The sequence below is a fragment of the Musa acuminata genome, chromosome BXJ2-1, assembly GCF_036884655.1.
Source record: "Musa acuminata AAA Group cultivar baxijiao chromosome BXJ2-1, Cavendish_Baxijiao_AAA, whole genome shotgun sequence".
In the NCBI taxonomy this organism is placed as follows: domain Eukaryota; kingdom Viridiplantae; phylum Streptophyta; class Magnoliopsida; order Zingiberales; family Musaceae; genus Musa; species Musa acuminata.
Genome location: NC_088338.1, coordinates 20165694 through 20187427, shown reverse-complemented (window position 1 = coordinate 20187427; position 21734 = coordinate 20165694). Strand labels below are relative to the sequence as shown.

Below are 21734 nucleotides of genomic sequence, written 5' to 3'. Positions count from 1 at the left end.
TAAATAATATTTTCTGAAATTATCTTCATAAGTTTGTGCTGGTTTTCTTCAACGATATCTTTATTTATAGCCCTCTTGAAAGTCATTTTCAGCACTTATGACTTGTTTTGACAATTTTACGAGAATATGTTCTTTTTGTCAAAAAATCAACGTGCAGCTTTCTTCAACAGAAGGTGGAATATCTTGGGTTTATCATATAAAAAAAATGTGTGGTGGTGGACCCTTCCAAAATTGAAGCAATGCAAAATTGGCCGACCTCGAGGAACATAAAATCGCTACTCGGCTTTCTCGGTTTAACAGGCTACTACCACAAGTTCATGAAAAACTATGGAAAGATCAATGCACCCCTTACTTTCTTGTTGAAAAAAGATGCTTTCCAATAGTCGGACAAAACCACCATTGCCTTCGACGAACTTAAAGCCGCAATGAAGACAACGCCTGTACTAGCGCTACCCGACTCGACAAGACTTTTGTTATTAAAGTCGATGCCTTCGGAGTGAGAATTAGTGTTGTACTAATATAAGATGGCCGCCCCCTCGCTTATACCAGTAAGGCGTTTTCTCCTTCCTATCTCAAGATGACTATTTACGACAAAGAGATGCTTGCGATGGTGAATGCGATGGCCAAGTGGAGACCGTACTTGATCGGGCGACGCTTTCAAATCAAGATCGACCATAAAAACCTAAAATATTTCTTGGAGCAGAAGAAATCTTCCCCCAAGTAGCATAAATGGGTAACAAAACTTCTTGGATATGATTATGAAATAACTTACAAAAGGGGAAATAGAATGTTATTCCAAATGCGCTTTCGTGGCTACCTGAGAAAGTTACATTTTTTATTGTTTCACTTCTGACCAGCGACTTCCTTGAAGATATTAAGAGGGAATGGCAGGAAGATCCGAAGACTAGTAAGATCATAAAAAAATTGGAGGAAGCACTAAACTCCGTGACTCATTACAGTTGGGACTCAAAAGAATTGCGCTATAAGGGATGCATTGTGCTTGTACCAAATTCTACTTGCATCTTCACGAGCAGATTTTGGATAGTTATTCCAGATGCAATGCACTAAATTGAAAAGGAGTACGATGTATCACCCACAAATCAACGGCTAGACTGAAGTGGTGAACAGGTGCTTGGAGACATACCTCATATGCTTCACTAGTGACCAGCCAAAATTATGGATAAAGTGACTTTCCTGGGCCGAATGGTGGTATAATACAACTTATCATTCATCCACAAAATATACTCCCTACGAGGCTTTGTATGGCCGACCTCCCCTTGTGATCCCAAAATATATGTTGGGCACCTCTAAAGTAGAACAAGTAGACAGGAAACTATAAGACAGAGACAAAATGCTGAAGTTGCTAAAAGATAATCTCATTGCAGCTCAAGCAAGGATGAAACAACAATATGATCAACACAAAGGCAAAAGAGAATTTTAAGTAGGAGATTGGGTCTTCCTACGGCTCCAACCATACAAGCAAACATCAATTCAGACTAGAGCATCTATGAAGCTTTCACCTCGATTTTATGGACCCTACCAAATTTTGGAGTGCATCGGAGCTGTAGCATACAGATTAGGCTTACCCGCCAGCTCTCGAATCCATCCAGTCTTCTATGTGTCATATTTAAAGCTCAAGTTGGGACAAAACGAGACAACCTAAAGCCATCTACCAAATATGACTACCCAAGGAGAACTCCAGACCCAACCAAGTGTCATTATTGATCAACAAATCATGACTCGACAACGACGACCCACTACTGAAGTGCTAATATAGTGGGCAAACTTACCCACAGAAGATGTCACTTGAGAGAACTATAACGACTTGAAGATCAAATTTCCATAATTCATGGATCGTCAGCCTCGAGGACAAGGCTGATTTAAAGAGGACAGGTCTATTAGGACTCTAGCTATGAGAGTCCTAATTGAAAGGAGCATTCATGTAAAACCTTCCTAGTCGACCTCTATTAAAGAGGTGAAGAGGCCTAGGGTTAGGATGTTGTTTCTTAGATAAGCATTAGAAGTTGTAAAGGAATAGGAGTCTTAAGTAGGAGTCCTATTAAGAGTTGAGGTTTAAAAGTCTTATAAATAGTCATGCATTCATCCTATTTTCTTAAGCAATAGATGAATCTTTTCTGTAACCTTTGAGTAGTAACTTGGAGGAAGGGACTCCTATAGAGTTCCAAGAAGACCAATCCCCTATAGAGATCAACCTCAAGCTTAGAATCCACAAGGGTTCTAACAGATTTAAAAATACTTTTTATTTGTTTTCCTAATTGACATGCATCATAAATGTTGTCTTTGACAAACTTGAAGCTAGGCATTCCTCTTACAAGTTCTCTAGTTAAAATTTGAGAGATTAATTTCATGCTAGCATGACCCAATCTCATATGCCAAAGCCATGCATTATTGTCTAAAGCCGAAAAACACGTTTCATCGTAAAAATCATCAATATCAATAGTATATACATTGTTATTTTTTAAGGCAATCATAGATCTATTTTTGTGTGGTATTTAAATTATACAGGCATTAGATTCAAATTTGATAATATATCCTTTATCACATAATTGATTAATACTTAGTAAATTATGTTTTAAACTATCTACTAATAACACATCTTCAATTAAAATGTTTGATTTGTTAGCTATATTTCCTTTACCAATAGTTTTTCATTTGTTATTGTCTCCGAACGTGACAAATCCTTCGTCTTGACTAGTGAGTTAAGAGAAGCATATTGGATATTCGATCATGTGCCTTGAGCATCCACTATCAAGGTACCATCTCTTGCTCCTAACTTGTGATTATAAATATATATATAAGAAATAGATTTTTCTTTTAGGTACCCATTTAATCTTGGGTCCCTCATAAATAGATCTATCTATCATTGAGTGATTTATGGTTCCTTTAAGAACCCAAACTAATTTGTGTGAACTAAACCATTTAAATGGACATTTGTAAGCAAAATGACCACTATCTTCCATAAAAATTATATTTTTCTCTCGATTTGACATGTAATGTAGATCCTTAACGAAGATAGTTAGCTTTTGTTGAGTGTTACCCACAAACCCAATTCCTTCCTTTCTATGAACTTGACCCTTATTAGCAAGGATCATGTTTAGATATTTATTACCTATTTTAAATTTCTCTAATATTTCTTGTAGTAAGACATTTTCTTTCCTAAGTGAATCTATATCATCACACTTAGTGCAAGAAGCTAATATACTATCATCATGCTTATTTTTTAACTTGTCAAATTCACTAACAAGAGAAGCATACTCCTCTTTTAACAATTTATATTTTTTACCAACTAGCTTATATTCATCATATAGATTATTGAAAGCGATAAGTAAATCATCATAAGCTAAATGAGATTCGATTAAGTCTCTTACCTCGTCATTGGGCGCTATTAGAGCGTAGTTAGCAACTTCTTCTTTGTTGGTTGGCTCCTCGTCTTCGAATGCACTCAAATCATCCCAAGTTGCTTTGAGCGCATTCTTTATCTTTGGTAGCTTCTTCTTCACTTGAGGACATTCATTTTTTAAGTGTCTCGGCTTTTTGCATTCATAGCAAATTACTTGGTCCTTTTTTAGTTCACTTTTGTTCTTAGTGTCTTGTTTTGTTTTGTTCCTTTTTAAGAATTTTTTAAACCTTCTTGTAATAAGTGTCAAGTAATCATCATTATTATCGTCATCACTTGAGTTTTTACCCAAGTGGCCTTCTTTGGTTCTAAGTGTCATGACCTTCCTATTCTTTGGAAGGTTGTTCTCAAATTCATTATATGCTATACCCGTCGTATTATAGGTCATCAAGGACTCGATAAGTTTTTCAAGCGGAAAGTTATTAAGATCTTTTGCTTCTTATATTGCCATTACTTTAAGATCCTAACTTTTTTGGAAGAGATCTTAATATCTTGTTAACAAGTTCAAAATTAGAATAACTTTTACTAAGTGCTTTTAGACCATTAATGACATTCGTAAAATATGTGTACATGTCTCCAATAGTCTCGATTGGTTTCATACGAAACAACTCATAGCTATGAACCAAAAGATTAATTTTTGACTCTTTAACCCTACTTGTGCCTTTGTGTGAGACTTCAAGTGTGTGCCAAATCTCATATACAGTTTCACATATTGAAACCCGATTAAATTCGTTCTTATCAAGAGCACAAAATAAAACATTCATCACTTTAGCATTCAAAGAGAAAGTTTTCTTTTCCAAATCATTCCATTTATCCATTAGTTTAGAAGACTTCTCAAAACCACTTTCAACAATGTTCCATAAATCGAAGTCCATAAAAAGTAAGAAGATTTTTATTCTAGTTTTCAAATATGTATAGTCCATCCCATTGAACATAGGAGGGAACGAGTAATAGAAAGACCCTATTGATTGCCGGAAAAAGCCATCTCTTTTGGGTTTTAAACCAAATAGAAAGTAACCTCGCTTTGATACCAATTGTTAGGATTAAGTCGGCACTATAGGGGGGGGGAGAGTGAATTAGTGCTTTTCGATAATTACATCAAACGTGAAAATTTGTAAGATAAAACCGGAACGGAAAGATGTTTAGGCTTAAAGATATTCGTAGGAGAGTGATGAAGACGTAAAGTAGTTGCAAAGTAAGTAAATAGCAAAGAAGAGAAGGCACACCAATTTTATAGTGGTTCGATCATCGTCACCTACATCCACTCTTGATTCCTCTTTTGTCAAGGCCACCGACGTCCACTGATGGTCTTCCTTTAATGGGCGAAGACCAACCACCCTTTTACAACACTTTCTCCTTTTTACAAGTTTAGGAGATAACCCTTACAAGCCTCACACCTCTCTTGAATGATCACAAGTCTAGAGAAGGATAAGGACACTTAGCACTTTTTCACACTTTCACACCCTAAAATCTCAAAACTTTTGTCCATACTTTCGTTGTTCTTTCATGTGGAAAAGAGTGAGGTATTTATAGGCCACAATGACTTCAGAAATGGAGCCAAAAAGTCTCATCCCGGGTTTCTGGGGTACTAGTGGTACCACTACCATTATTGGGCAGTACCATCGCTTGTAGACCAACACTAGCGGTACCACTACCCAATCTGGCTGGTATGACTGCCTGATAAAGTATCGGAGACCGGGCTTTGATAGTACCATTGCCTGATAGGGCGATACCACTGTTTGGCAGCATTAACTACCGACGGTACCACAGCCCAGACCATCTGGGAAGCTATGCCTCAAGTGGTACCATCGCCACTAAGAATCACTGAATAGACCAAACAACAAGTTCTAATTCGGGCCTAGTTGGCCCCTAATTAAGTTAGAAGGATTTCTCCTAAAATTAACTCAAATTGAACCCCTAACTATAATAATTAAGGCTAAAACAATTACAATATAAGGAATCTAAGTTGTCTGGTACGTTAATTATTCAACCAAACTCTCAGTGAACTTCCGACGAACTTCCAGCGAGCTTTTAACGAACTCCCAGCAAACTTCCGGTGAGCTTTCACTATATCGTCCGATCTTTCAATATATCACTCAATTCATCCGGCCCATGTTCAATCATTGACTTTGACCCAACATTTGATTTTTCTTTAATCGTTTTGCCTACCTCACAATCGTAGTTAATCCTGCATCACTTATCTCAACACATGAATTAGATTATTAATTCACTAATTGATTTCATCATCAAAATCCAAGATTTAAAAATCATTATATATATATATATATATATATATATATATATATATATATATATATATATATATATTTATTTATTTATTTATTTATTTATTTATTTATTTATTTATATTTATATATATATAACAAGCAATATAAAGTGATAAAATACCAAATAATATAATAAGCAAAAAAGAGTGTGTGTCATGTCACACATCTCATCACTCACGTGATTAGCTTGTAGGGCACTTATAACTAGTAATCTCCCACTTAACCTAAAGTCAATCACCAATATGTTTGATCCTCATCAAACCCCTATGATGCCCAAAGACAATATAAGACAATGGCTTTGTCAATGGATCTGTAATATTATCTTCGGATGGAACTCTTTCCATTGCTATATCTTCTCGGGCTACTATCTCTCTAATAAACTAGAACCTCCTCAGAACACTTCTAATGAGACCTAGGTTCTCTCATTTGAGCAATCACTCTGTAGTTGTCGCAATATAAGGGAATCAGCTCCTCGCTTCCCTACACGACTCCTAGATCTGTGATGAACTTCTTCATTCAGATTCCCTTCTTTGTTACCTTTGCTACAGCAATGTACTCCGCCTGTGCGGTCGAGTCAATAGTAGTATCTTGCTTGGAACTCTTCCAGCATACTGCTCCTCCATTCAAGGTGTACGCATACCCTGAATTCGACGTGCTATCATCGACATCTGATTAGAAACTTGAGTTTGTGTAGCCCTCAACCTTGAGGTTACTACCTCCATATACCAATAAAAGATTCTTAGTCCTTCTCAAGTACTTAAGGATACACTTTATTGCTTTCCAGTGCTCTAAGCTTGGATCCACCTAATACCTACTCATGACACTCAGATGATACACTATATCAAGCCTGGTACATAGCATGACATACATACTAGACCATATCGCTTAGACATATAGTATCCTATATATGTTTAACCTTTCTTTAGGACTCTTTAGGGATATACTCCTAGAAAGCGATATCCTATATCTCATCGGTATGAGACATCTCTTGGAATTTTTCATGCCGAACCTTTTGATAATAGTGTCTATGTACTTGGACTATGACAAGCCAAGCATCCTCTTGGATTTATCTCTATAGATCCGAATCCACAAGATGTAGGATACTTCCCCTAAGTCCTTCATGGAGAAGTATTTAGATAACTAAGTCTTTACTGTGGAGAGCATTCCGATATGATTCCCAATTATCAAGATTCAATTCACATATAACACCAAGGAGGTGATAACGCTCCCACTTACCTTCCTATACATACAAGGCTCATCTTCATTTTTAACGAAATAATAAGATATGATCGCCTCATCAAATCTTATGTTCCAACTTCGGGAAGCTTGCTTCAGTCCATAAATTGACCTAACCAATCTACACACCTTATATGGGCTATCCTTGGACACGAATCCCTCAAGTTGTATCATATACACCTCCTCCTCGAGATTGTCGTTGAGGAACGTGATTTTCACAAATCTCCTAATCATAGTGTGTCGCAATAGCCAATAGAATTCAAATGGATTTTAGCATGGCTACGGGTGAGAAGGTTTTGTCATAGTCAACACCTTGCCTTTAACGATACCCCTTAGCCACTAGCTTTATAAGTCTCTATCTTTCCATCTACTCCGATCTTCTTCTTGAAGGATCGGTTGACGTATCGATAGAAGGCTTCGGGCCATGGGTTCAGGCATCGAGCCAAGAAGAGTGAAAATTACATCAAGAAAATCAGAGCTGCGGAGGTCAACTAGCCGATTGGGCAATAGGCTGCAAGAAAGGACGATACGCCGAAGAATCAAACGAAGCGTTGATGAACCAATGACATGTCAGACAACATTTGATTCAAGCTTTGTAATAATTGTCTAGATCGAAGTAGGTTTTATGTGTGCATGATTAATTATGATAGCAATCAAAGCATAAAGCAAAATGAAGTCCCGAAGTCAAAAACAAGATTTCGTTGGGAGTTCGAGAGTTCATTGAAAGTCCGGACGTTCATCAGAAGTTCTACCGGAATTGTCCGAGAAGTCTAGGAGCTTGCCAAAGAAGCTCGTTGGAACTCGCCAAGAAGATCGTCGTGAAGTATAGGAGCTTGCCAAGAGTCCATTGGAACATTACCGAGAGATCATCGGAAGTTCGCCGGAAGATCGTCGGAAGCTCGTTGGAAGAAACCTAGACTTACCGGACTTATGTAGTTTAGTGTATGCCTTAAAATTCGTAATTAGAACATAATTAGGTTGGAATTGGGCCAACTCAATTATGGGCTAATTGGGCCTAATTTTGAGTTGTGTTGGGCCAAATGAAAGGCCCAAACAATGACCCAACAAGTAGAACCATCATGGCACAGTCTTTAAGATTGTGTCAGGTGGTGGTACCGTCAAACTGGGCGATGGTACCACCTAGTGGCAAGGTGTCAAGCGGTGGTACTGTCCAATGTCAGTGTTGTAGGCGATGGTACCGCCCAACATAAGTAATGGTACCACTAGTAAAATCGAGGATGAGACACTTTTAGGCTCCAAGTTTAAATCCACTTGAGACTTATAAATACCCCTCTCATCCCTGATTAAATTGACACAAGAATTAGAGCAAAAAAAATAAAAACTCTATTATAATCTTATGAGAACTCCTCTAAAAGCTATAAGTGTTAGTGTAGTTTAAGAGAGGAATAAGTAGAGGTGTAAAGATTCTCTCTTGAACTTGTAAAAAAGATAATCAGGTATAAAAGGATAGTTGATCTTCGCTTATTGAAGGAAGATCGATAGTGGAAGCCGATGGCCTCGAGTGAAGAGGAATCGAGAGTGGATGTAGGTCACAACGACCAAGCCACTATAAAAATCTAGTTTACATTTCTATGTCGCTCTTTACTTTAATTGCAAACTGAATTATTACTTTCACTACCTTACGAACGAGATTTCAAATTATCTTTCTGATTTTCATCGAACGAAAAGATTTTTCAAACTAACATTTTTATCCGCTGCACTAATTCACCTCTCCTCTTAGTGCCGACTCGATCCTAACACTCTTGCTCAAAGGATTCAAGAAGGATCTCTAGTAATCCAACGAAAAAGAATCACACTGTATAAAGAACCACCAACAGCAAGAAGGATCCAACACAGCTTAATAAGAGAAGAACTAACAAGGGAAGAGGGGAGAGATTCGTTACAGTTGAGAAGTATGGTCCCTATGTTATTAGTTGAGATGACATTCAAAATATTCATAATACTGCAAAAGAATCAATTGAAGCAAGAGCTCCTCAACACAAAACTCATACAATCAAAGCACAATTATTATAAAACATCAACGTCACCCAATATTCACTACAGAATCGAAGAAACCCATTAAGAGAATTGAATGTTGCTTTCCTATTAACCATTTTAAGCCCAAATTCTCTTTCCCTATGCACAAAACAAGAGATTTATAATGACCAAATAAGATAAAAAAAGAGTGGAACTAATAATCACCAATAATATGAATAGTAATAGATACAGTTTTTTTTATTTTATCGAGATTCAGATGTGTTTTTCTGTGTAATACTTTGTTCTTTGCTTGACTGCTCAAGCAAGTTAAAATTCATTTTGTTGCATTCCATGATGTGGAATAAAATGACACATCATCATTAATAAGATAGGGCAAAAGCTTGTCAGTCTCAATGTCAAATTCAGCTCTTTGCAAATTGAACTCTTTAAGGATTCCAGCTCCTGAGATTCACATAGTGTATGAATCTTGCTAGACGACATTGTGTGTGTGTGTGAAATGATATATAGTAGAACAAAGACACCAAGGACAAAAAAACTAAGAATGCTAAATCTAAGAGAAGAGAAACATCTTGGAGACTAAGAATTACAGAAACATCTACATAAGTATGACTTCTTGAAGTGTCTGTCGAAAATAGTATTACATGGTATACCATCCCCAATTATAAAGAGCAGTAATTATTAAGCTCAATAAGCAAAGAATCCAACAATGATCCTTCCAAGATCTCTTCACTCATTAGGGTTGTTAGATAATATGTATGAATTCTATTTAATAAAGACTTCAAAAGTAAAAAATCTGTGAATTTAATAAATGTCTAGGAGACTGCAAGTTTGTTTCAAGTATTTAAATATTTTACTTGTTAAGGTTAGTTTCTTTTGTATACCATCCCCAATGCAAAAAAATTGTTTTGATAAGACACCTGATATTTAGTTCTCCCATCTTCTTTGAGACACACTCAAATTAAGATTTGAGATGCCCCTGGAAGATATTCTTTGTGATCCCTAAGATTCATAGAAACATCAAGTTGCAAAATATTCTCAAAATACAATAGAATCTTGATGTAGCAAAGCACATGGGTAGACTACGAGTATGAACTGAAGATATAACAGCAGCATTTTAGTAGTTTCCTTTTTTCTCTTCTTTTGTATCAGATGATTAATATTAATTTATCATCCAGCAATGAAACTTAAACCATGTAGTAAAGCAATGTCTTATGGGTAATCTAACCCCAAATTGGTTTACAATAGCCTTTATCAAAGTCTCTTGATAGATTTCAAAAGCTATCTTAAGTAATAAAGGAAAACAGAGAAAATTGAATTCCCAAAATCATAAGCTGACAAACTGTATAATAATATAATAACTAAATAAAGTACAAGAGCTTTTCATGTCTATGAATTATATAATAACTAATATAATAATTAAGAGATTTTCATATCTGCGAATTGTATAAAATAAATAAAATTTGATAAACCTATCCATCCAATTGATAATTGGATACCAATTCCAACATTTATAGATGTTAAATTAGCTTACAAATCAGATGGACTAGTTGATAAGGACCAGAACCCTTGTCTACACAACCTAAGTTTGGCAAAAAGAATAGATAAGCTCTTGTTCAAACGATTAGGAAACTTGTTTAAGATAGTTGGGGGCAGTTAAATAACAAATGATGAATTTGCGAATACGTGGTTGAGCTCCTTGTAGAACTTCAGATGAAGATGTTTAATAGGAAGATGAGAAGCGACAAAGACAAAAGACTATCTACAATTAGGGCCAAAGGCCCTATTATTCCCAACATGCTTCCACATTAACAGAAAAAAAATCTCAGTCAGGTCTTTTCAAGAAAAGATAACTCATCAGGAAATAAAAAAGAGAAGTTAGAATGGCCAGTAAAGGCATCACCAGAACCAGGTAGTAATCACATCTTTACAAGGTGCTTAATTATGTCATTCAAGACTTTCTTACTAGATTGTCAACAAAAGCACAATTCATTGTGAAAAACTTCTTAGCATACTATGAAAATAGAGATTTTAGAAAATATCATATTTATATTGTAAATTTATGGTTATAGTTTGGATCTAACTGTGTCTAGGAGTCCCAACATAGACATAGCTACTGGAAATCATATATGAAAAAGTTCTACTTCTCTTTTAGTCAAGGATTGAAATATCGTACCGTACCGGAGTTTCGACATTCGCTCGGTACGGTACTGTATACCGAGCGGGATACCGTTTGGTATACAGTTCGGTATATATATATATATATATATATATATATATATCATCCAATAACGGGCGATCTATGTACCGGTTTACTGACGGACCGGTACGTACTACCCATACCAGACGGTATTATTCGAAATTGAAGACCTTACTTTTAGTGACCTTTTAGGGTGATGAGATTTCAAAATAATAAAAATGATTATCACAACCCTAATAAACAAAAGTGTTTGTAGGCCACAAAGCATGCTTGAGATTTTCTTTTTATCTTCTAGTAACTTCTTAGTTTTTCTTCCCGTAAGTTTAGATATCATGGAGGATCCTCTCTCAAAGCAAAAAAAGACCCAATTAGGTGAAGTTGTTATTTGTACAGGAGATCTCTTTAGTTTAACTAGTTTAACTCAAATCATACTTATACAGTTATACATTCATAGACACTTATGAAAAATGGAAAGATATCTAGCCCTTTTAGTACAAACTTAAGCCATATAACACTGTCCAAGACTATGTTAAACATGGAAAGAAGAAAGGAAAACCAGGTCCCTTTGTATTAGTCATAAACTCAGGATCCAGTTCGGCTATTGAATATTAATCTAGCTACTATCATTGTCTTTGAAATAATTTTAATAAGTTAGAGATATCTTTAGGGAAACTTATATGTTGCCACATGGCAATTCCCTACAATTGTATATATGTTTCTAAGACTGATCAAGGAGAACAAAAAGAAAGTGAAGAAAAAAGAGGAAAAAGTTCACCTAGCGACCAAACTGAGAGACTTATAAACATCAAAAAAGGAAGATTATTTTCCAATATGAATATGAAAATTTATCTTTTTCAAAGAAGAAAAAGTATATTCTTGATACAATTGTAATTTTTTACTTATTATTTTTCTTTCTTTCTTATACTTAGGACCTATAAATAGAGGAAGAAGGCTTGTAATCGGATCATGAGTCATTGATTGAATGAAATTATATTTTTTCTCTTCATTCTTCCTTCTCTCCTCTCCTTCCCCTAACTGTTCAAGGTATATTCTGGAGTGCTAGCACACCGTATACCAAACCAGACCCATACTAGTCCAGCCATGGATCGTCATAGGTCCGGTAATTGAAACTCCAAACCTTGATAGAAACTATATAAATGTCTCAAAGTTTATAAGATATCAAAGAACTAAATAACAGATAAGATGGCTCTAGGTGATATGTGATGATTTGCATGGATCGTCATAGGTCCGGTAATTAAAACTCCAAACCTTGATACAAACTACATGAATGTCTCAAAGTTTATAAGATATCAAAGAACTAAATAATAGATAAGATGATTCTAGGCGATATATAATAATTTGCATAGAAGTCATTAGTTATACTATAGCAAAAGTTCATTTTGGAATTTGTTTGTAAGATCATGGCAAGTGTCATGTTGGTGACTCATCGCTTCAAATACAACATGGCAAAAGGAAGGATACCTATATATTTTGCCATACCTGAATCCAAATCCTAATAAATGTGGTGTACTTGAACTCATCCCACAATTGAGAAGAATACCTCCTAACATATATATCCCAATACCAATTAGCAAGGACCCTAATCAAGCAAAGCTTAAGTTTTTAAGTGTATCGATAAGCATAAGTATCAAAAAAATTCGACCCACTGCCACCTCTGAATGATGACAGGTGAGGCTCAAACCCACTTGATCATCTAGGTAGCCAGACTTGAATTCAATGACTCAAGCATCTATTATCTTATACATGCCATGGTTGAACAAGATTAACAAACACACTAATCTGCCCTAAAATTAGTTTCAAGTGAGTTGTCCATGTTTGTAAAAGTGAGTTCTATTTAGGAATATTCTCATCTAGTGTCCTGTAGTTAGATTATTTTAAAATCCTAACTTTTGAACTAGAATATTCCTATAATTTAGTTCACATACCATACAGAATTTCAGTCAAGACAAGTGATGCCTTGAGAAACCTCTCATGAAGACTTAATGGAGTATGCACACCTTGCAAAAGTTGGCATGTATTACAAGCCAAAATCATGCTCCAAAGCTGTCATCAGGTCAATTGTCGCCAATGCATATCCTTAATGCCAGTAAAATGCTCTAGATCAACAATCAGGTATTATTCTCACCAATGCATTTCTTTCATGTCACAACACTCAAGGTCCCCATGTACTCCTAAAACTAGAATAGTGAACAATAAGATATTAAAGAAAAGTGCTGAATAAAAGGAAAAAAGTTTATGAAGAAAGAAGACAGATGCTGAGCTCTTGACACGAAATTCTAATCAGCAAACATGATGCTTGAGATCCAATACCAATCTTGGATGCTATTGCATTTCCATTGTTTTGTCAAGGACAATCGAATGGATAGTGGCAGAAACTAGAAAGAGCAAAATCATTCCTCTCTCAGCCCACCCTAGTTTACCATAAAGTCCATTTTACATGCTTTCCTGGATCATCTCTGTTGCAGAAGATACCATTAATACATAAAAGGTAAGCAAATAATCGACTCAACTAGACAACATAAGAATCCATGACAAACTCAATGAATTATATGGGATTGATCAAAAAATAGAGCCTTTACAGTAAATCACTTAAAATTAAGCACAACAGTGTATCATCGATAGGGCCGGGGCATTAGACGTTGACAGATGTGGGCAGCAGGCGATGCATATGAGATAGAGAAGGGGAGGCAGGTGCTTGTTTTAAAGTTTTTTATTTAAAAAAATAAAAAAGGGAATATAGCATGGTCGAGACCTGTAACCAGAGAAAGACCAGGTGGTAACCTAAGCTTACAAAGCTTATTGAGATCGAAGATCCATGGTGGGGACCATTATGTACCAACCCGCTTAATTTGTCACACCATGGATCAAATATATGCAAAATCAGTTCTTTCAAGCTTATGCAACCTTGGTTGCATTATCCTTTCATTTTGTTGAGTTACAAATGAAATTCATCCATTAGATTATTTTTGAGTTACCACCCTTTTCGGCTAGCACACAGAGATGAGTGCAAAGAAAGAGCACCCCTATATGCTTCCTAGTTATAATCTAGAGTAGGATATCAATCATCAACCAAATGCTCCAACTATAACTGAAAATGATCAACAATGAAATTGAAATACTAAAGCTGGAAATCAGAAAGTAGACAAGAATCAGATTCTGAATAACACTATTTTAAAAAAATTTAAAGAAATTAAATCTAGCAATTTAAAACTCACAAAAGCAGGACCCTCAACAGGTAGTATGTAGTATGCAAGTTTTTGTCCAATATTTGAACCATTTGGGAGCTGCACAATCACCTCAAAAATGCACAATCACCATTTGAGAGTAGAACATGCACTACACTGCTTAAGAGGGGAAAAAAAATAGAGAAATCAGATCAAGCTAAGAAAACAACTATTCAAATGCAAGAATAAATTTTGTATGTATTACTCCATCAATTACCTCTTAGTTACCACACAAGATTATATATGTCCCTTAGTGTCCTTCGATTTCACATGGCAGTATTAATGAGAAAGAAAAACAAAAGTTTACAAGATCCCAAAAAAGTAGTTTGGTGGAGAGTATTGTAAAGGAAGAGGGGCCTGAGTGAAAAGCCATGTACAAACTACATGGATGTCTCAAAAGTTTTTAAGATGTCAAAGAACTGAAATAACAAACAAAACAATTCTATACGATAGATAATGATATGCATAAATCAAAATATTTTCATTGTGTCCCTTTAGAATTATGTGCATACTGATTTATAACTAAATCCAAGTTCTCTAGCCCAATCATGCACTTCAAATTAAAAGTTAGATGATGGTCTAAACTCTAGTTATTTCTCATTAAGTCTAATTTAAAAAACCTTCCAAACACTATTGCACAAAGATATCAATCAATTTGTAAGAACCATTTCCTAGCAAGTGTTATGCCAGCACTTACCAAAAAAAAGTGTTATGCCAGCAATTCATGAATCCAAAATGCAATGTGCCAAAACCCATCCAATCGCAAAAGCAAGATACTTGTACCAAAACTCATCCAGCACCCGATTAGAGTACCTATTTCCCTAACATATATATATCCCAAAGCCAATTAATACATTAACCAAGAAAGCTTAAGTTGATTGATAAGCATGAGTATAAAAAAAACCTGACCTGTTGCCATCTATGAATTGACAATAAAAGGGGCATCCATGAATTTCATTATACCACACTCAAAACTCAAACCACCTGCTTGCAAAAGTTGGCATGTATCACAGGCAAAAATCAAGATTCTCCAAAGTAGTCATCAGGTCAATTCTCACCAATGCGTATCCTCGACACTAATAAAATGCTTCAAAGCAGCCACCAGGTCTTATTCTCATCAATGCACTTCGTCAGTCCCACATCGCTTAAGGTTCTTGTGTACTGCTGAAACAAAAATAGTATCAAATAGTAAGAAAATATGAGTCCAATAGAAGGAAACAATGTTTAGAGAGAAAGAAGACAGATGTTTAGCTCTTCCAGCAAGATTCTAATCAGAAAACATGATCCTCGGAATCCAATACCCAATCTTGGAATATGTCAAAGTTCCGATTTTCTGCCGAGGACAAATGAACCAATAGATGCAGCAACTAGCAAGTACCAAAACCATCCATCATCATAGCTCACACCAGTTTACTACAAGCTTATTTTTCATTTTCCACATGATTGCATGCTTTCCTTGATCTTCTCTCCTGCACAACGCTGTCAACATGCGAAGGGCAAGCACACAATCAGCTCAAGTAGACAATATAAGAATCTACAACAATCTTAATGAGTTTTATATGGGATTGATCGAAAAATAGATACTTCAAGTTCATCACTTTATTAAGAACAATAATATATCAATACAAAGATGCAGAAGAATCATTGCTACTGGAAGGTCAATAATTAGTTCACTAACCCTGTTAAAAGAAAATGCTAGAAGTAGTCATACTAGCTGATATAAACACTGTTTTACGTAAATGTTCCCTCTAAAAACTATTGTAAAAAATTAAATGTTAATAGAATTGGGTTTCGTGAAGTTCCACACCCATTGTAACAGCTTGAGCAAGCATAATCAACAAGTAATATTCGTTTGCATTGCTGGAAAGCAAAGGAAGCTTCAGTTACAAAGGTTACTAGTGTGCTGTTCTGATATGCAACTACATAAAACTGAATTCCATGTCATAAATTTTGAATATATGACAGTTTACAAATTGATTTGGAGAGGGTGCATGATTGTCCCCAAAGTCCAGCAACTAAGAAAGTGGTTGCTGAAAAACTCCCATCTCCATGAAAGAGTGTCTTTCTCTTGCAAAGGAGAGATGTTCCCAGTTTGTGAAAAGTGATGAGTGTAAACAAGCAAAAACCCTAGAACATAAGAATCCAGGATAAACTTAGTCATATATGGGATTGATCAAGAAACAGATACTTATAGTTTATCACTTCAGATTAAAAATAATAGTGTGAAGTATCAGCATGAAAATGCAAAAGAATCATCATTGATGGAAGATTAACAATATTTTTAGTTTACTAGCCTCGTCAATAAAAATAATGGTGGGAGCAGTAGTACAAGCTAATATAAAAATGAATTTTGCATTTTTTTTTCCCTCCAACAAACTATTGTAAAAGATAAATGTTAATTGAATTGGGCTTATGAAAATTCTACATCCATTGTAACAACTTGAGCAAGTATAGAATTTCCTATAATAGCTGAACAAAAGTGTTGTCCCTTTGCAAGACTGGGAAGTAAAAGAAGAAAGCAAAGCTGACTAGCATGGTTGTTCTAACATGTGATTAAATAATATCTTAATACCAAGTCATAAATTTTGAATATATGACATGCTTTATGAATTGGTTTGGAGAGAGTACATGATTGGCCCCAAAGTCAAGTAATTTATGAAAATGACCACGAAAGAGTAACATACTGCTTCATCTACATGAAAGAGAGTCTTCCTCCTCCAAAGAGGAGATCACCTCCAACTTGTATGAGAATGATTATAAGCTAAGATCCTGGGCAAACAAACTAAGCAAAATGTCCTCATGATCCCTCATAAGCGCTAAAGCTACCATAAAAGAAGGGTTGACAATGCTCAGAGTGTAAAGCAAGGATGAGTTCTCCATATATGATGGGTTCAACCATGCATACATCCAAAAAATCTCTATTCACTACAATGGATCCACTGTGATCTATTTATAAAAATATTCAACATTCAGACTTTCTGAAGTTTTAGAATATTATAAGGGATTTTGCAAGTACTGATGGGAAAAACAAATAAAAATAATTATGTATATTTTTGTTTTAAGTAAAAATAGTTGGTAATGACAAACACTATCACTCTATCCCATTTTTCTTCTAGTATGGTGGTTCTCTATCCCTTTTTCCCATATGATTCCCTCTTCGCTGCCATCACAAAACAAATATAGCTGCATGTCAATCATGAATCAGGAGCTGAGACAAATACCAAGATTGCAATGCAATACCGACAAGATAGTGAAACAAACATCTTTGTATAGAATGCAAAATTACCTGGACAAATATTTAGTACCGTACAAGATCAAGATACAATCTTGAGAAGACTTTCAAAAATGCTCCACAGTGCGAAGCTCAGATCGAAGCAGTATCACAGAGAAAGTACAATTAATTACAAAATATTAGCATACTTCAATATAAAACCAAAAAAAAGACATAGTAAAGTTGAATGCTTGAAATGGCATATTCACTTGCATTAATCATTTTAAAACCAGATTTTTCTTTCTCAATGCACAAAATGAGAGGTTTAAAATAATGAAAGAGGTAAAAAAAATAACCAACCAATTATATGAATGGTATCAATCCTCATGCTCGTGTCGTATTGTCCCCTCCTCCTACACATCTCGTTGTAGTAACTCCCTCTTTTGTCTCCCTCGCCGCATTCTTCCCCTCACCTCTGACAACAGTACCTCTCTCTCTCTCAGTGTCTGTCGACAACCCGAAGGCCAGTGATACAACCACCTTCCCCCGCTCTCTACTTCTCCCCAACAGAATCACCTCCCCTCTCCCTTAGCTCTCCCTCTCTCCGCCCTCGACCCAGCTCGTCTCTCTCTATCACTTTCCCGACGGCTCTCAACATCACCGATGACCAACAATAACCCCTCCTCCCCCTCTCCCCCATCCCCCCTCTTCTTTCTCTCTATGCTTTTTCCCCAACCTCTTCACTTGCTCTTAGCTAGCTTTCCCCTCCCACCGATGCCCTCTTCTCTTCTAGCTTTTTTCTCCCCCCAATGGCTGCCCCTTCTGCCACTGAAATATATTAATTATTGTATTGTTAGGATTTTAAATTATCATTGTCACAATTCTTATCAAAATTCTTGGACTTTTGATGCTAATTTTCTTTAGTTTTGTTACTTTTGTTATTATATTTGGTCAATTTAATAATTCAATGCTTCTTAGCTGTTACATGAATGACCAATGTTTTAACGGTGATATTTTCATTATGAAGTGATATAATATTTACATTCTATGTAATTTTTATTTTAATTACTGTCATTCACATTTATTATATTTTTTTATTGATAAGTGCCTCGCTATGAGCACGTAGCACCTTTAACAACACTGACTTAGTATACTAACCTATACATGACTAGGATAAGATATGAATCATAGTTGCAATTTCCTTTTACTTGTATAACTACCAAACAAAATATTATATAAGACAAATGCAAAATATGATAATTTATTTTGCAATTTTTTTTCTATCTATTTAAAATTAGAATATAACATTTAATTTTGTTAAGTTATGACCTTTATCAATCGACGCTAAAGAGTATTATGTTGTAAGAAAGGCCAGCGAGTAAATTACTAATTCTGGCACTGACTTGCAAATACACCATCCACCTATGGCAGAGAGTAATGATAATGAAACATAAAATGTGGGATGTGAAAATCGAAAAGCTAACAATTATAAGACAATGAATAACATTGTTTCGAAGTAATTGAAAGAGAATCAAGCATCAGCATAAATCTCGATGAAGATGGTATACTGAATTAGCAGTGTGTGGTTCGCAAGATACTGTGCAAAACTTCAACCATTTGAGAGTAGATTGTGGCAACCAACAAACATGACTTATACTTACTAGAAGCAATGTTCACAAATAATCAAATAACAGTTCATTGACGACAAATTAACAAATATAAAATGCATTTAGGCAGATAACTTCAAAGACAAGACTGTTACCATTCGATATATTTAGGCAGATAACTCAAGCCAATTATATCTTTCTTCTCGATGCTATCAACACTTCAAGAACATGTATATATAAAGCTTGCATTTAGAAGAAATTTTTCATCTAGTAACTCAAATTGGTAGTGCACCCATCAAGCAATATTTTATGTAATCTAATAATGTTTTTATAATAGGACAAAATATGATAATAATTTTAAATTTTAAACTCCCAAGTATTTATTTACAATGGCTTGTTTACCTCTATCAACCAATTAATAAGTAAAGCTTTCTCCCCAATGTTGAACTACTTGACTATAGTAGGATGGAGACAACTTACAATTCTCGAGTATTCATTTGTTATATTTTGACAATGATCAATATCATTTTGATTACATATAGCTAGTCATTGTGATGTAAATTTTATATCAAAACACAACAAATTAATGTCAATGCTAGGCTTGCTAGGCTATGTTAGAAATAGACTTTCGTTTACATTCTTTTGTGATGTGAGGATTTGTGATGTGAAGATTTGTGATGTGAGGAAAAACAGTAGGAAGAGAATTAACAAAGTTAATACCAGTTAGCAAGATTTGTCATTTCATAAACAAACTGGTACCAATTAGCAGTAAACTGTATAGAACATAACATAAAAGATTTATGATGTGATGAAAAACAGCAAAATTAACACTATGCAAAGAGAATTTGTTGCTCGCATAGTCATCAAGTCAATAAGAGATTTTAAAGGACCAATTTGCAATTCAGAAAGGAAAGAGATGGATTAACAATATCGTGCTTACATAACATCTGATAGTTTCTTATCCGTAATCGCTTAGGTCTTGCCAAAATACAGCTGATGTCATCCTTCTTGTGTTTCCAAATACACTCGTGTTTAAAACCCACAAGCATGAAATATCATTAAGGCTATAGAACACATAAGATGACTTGTTTGTCAATAACATGCAAACTCACAAAAAGGAAATGCCACCAAATTGGCAAACAAAAACCTCACATAAATTGTTCGATACATAATGTACTCAACAAAGTAAAATATCCATTCTTAGGAAAATAAAAGAATTACGAAGCATTGATATCAATGTTTGTCATGATGTGGTACCACTAATATGAGCGGTATATACCAGTATGATATGGTACCACCAGTATGAGCGGTACATACCACCAATATGAGCGGTACATAGAAATGACTAAAATCTAACCAGTTCCAACAATTAGACCCATTTGAAGAAGTTTCAAACGCTTTCTTCCACTTCTTTCACCCCCTTTCACTCTTTCAAACTCTCCTACTCTCTCTATGTTTTTCTCACTCACTTCTTTATCTCATTTACATTTTGCACTCTTAAAACTTCATAAAGCTATGATTTATGATTTGGATTAAGCTTAGAAGGTTAATTAAGAAGGATTAACACCCAAGTTAGAGGAAGAACTCTCTAATCGAAGTTATGTATTTTTTTTCTCAATTTTTTATGATTTATAAGATGATTAAACCTATTCTATGTTCTCAATATTAAACTGTTGTTTGAGGTCTTTATGATGGTAGAATAATATTAATTAATGAGTAATTAAGGCTCTTAATATTGTGATTAGAGTTTAATATTGATTTTTTTTAAAATTAGACACTTAATATGTCAAATCTTTATACTTGATAGGTGATTTAATCCATGAAATGTCTTTAATGTCAAATAGAGTGTTTGATATGCTTATAGTGATGAAAGAGGAATAATTAGGGGTAATTAACTATGTTAATACCATGATTAATATATTTAATGATGATTTTATCATAAATTGACCTATATTGGATCAAATTTATGTATTTAATGTATCTTACGGTGTTTAGCATATTTATAATGGTACAATAGGACTAATTATGGTTTAATTAATTTTTATAATATTGTGATTAGCGTATTTAATGATAAATTTATCATAATTTTACCTTTTATTGGATCATTTTATGTATTTAATAATTATTAGAGTATTTAACATGTTTATTATGGTAAAAAAGGGCTAATTAAGGAGTAATTAGTATTTTTTAATATTATAATTAGTGTATTTAATTATGAATTCATCGTAATTTAACCTACATTGAGTCCAATTCTATATATTTAATGCCGAATAAGTTGATTGACATGTTTATGGTGGCAAAGTCTGATTCATTATGTATAATTGCACCTTTTTATTTTAAATTAGGGCTAATCGTATCTTACTTATTTGATTCAATTTTAGTAGGAACATATCCGAAGAAACAGGCACGTGATGATACTTGGAATCATACCAAAAAGATAGTTATGAACCGTCATTATTGGCTATGCATTTATTGTGACTACAATAGGGGTGAAGGAATCAATTGGGTGAAGATGCATTGGCTAACACGTATCT

The 21734-nt window shown here is 34.8% G+C and overlaps 1 long non-coding RNA gene across 5 annotated transcripts in view; it reads right to left on the bottom strand.

Annotated features, from left to right (window-relative positions):
* LOC103972796 (uncharacterized) overlaps window positions 1-18258 on the bottom strand; it is a 55474-nt gene extending 37216 nt beyond the window's left edge. Inside the window, exons 1-6 of one of the 5 annotated variants that reach the window (XR_010481822.1) lie at window positions 17669-18258; window positions 15684-15861; window positions 15441-15546; window positions 15292-15366; window positions 15080-15203; window positions 14374-14502 (exon numbers count right to left, since the gene is read on the bottom strand). This is a non-coding gene — a long non-coding RNA (uncharacterized LOC103972796). Of the gene's footprint in view, window positions 1-14243; window positions 14503-15079; window positions 15204-15291; window positions 15367-15440; window positions 15547-15683; window positions 15862-17668 lie in introns of those variants that run through there. The other 4 variants (XR_010481821.1, XR_001976424.2, XR_001976421.2 and 1 more) reach the window with 4 other exon arrangements.
* Between the last annotated feature and the right edge of the window lie 3476 nt (window positions 18259-21734).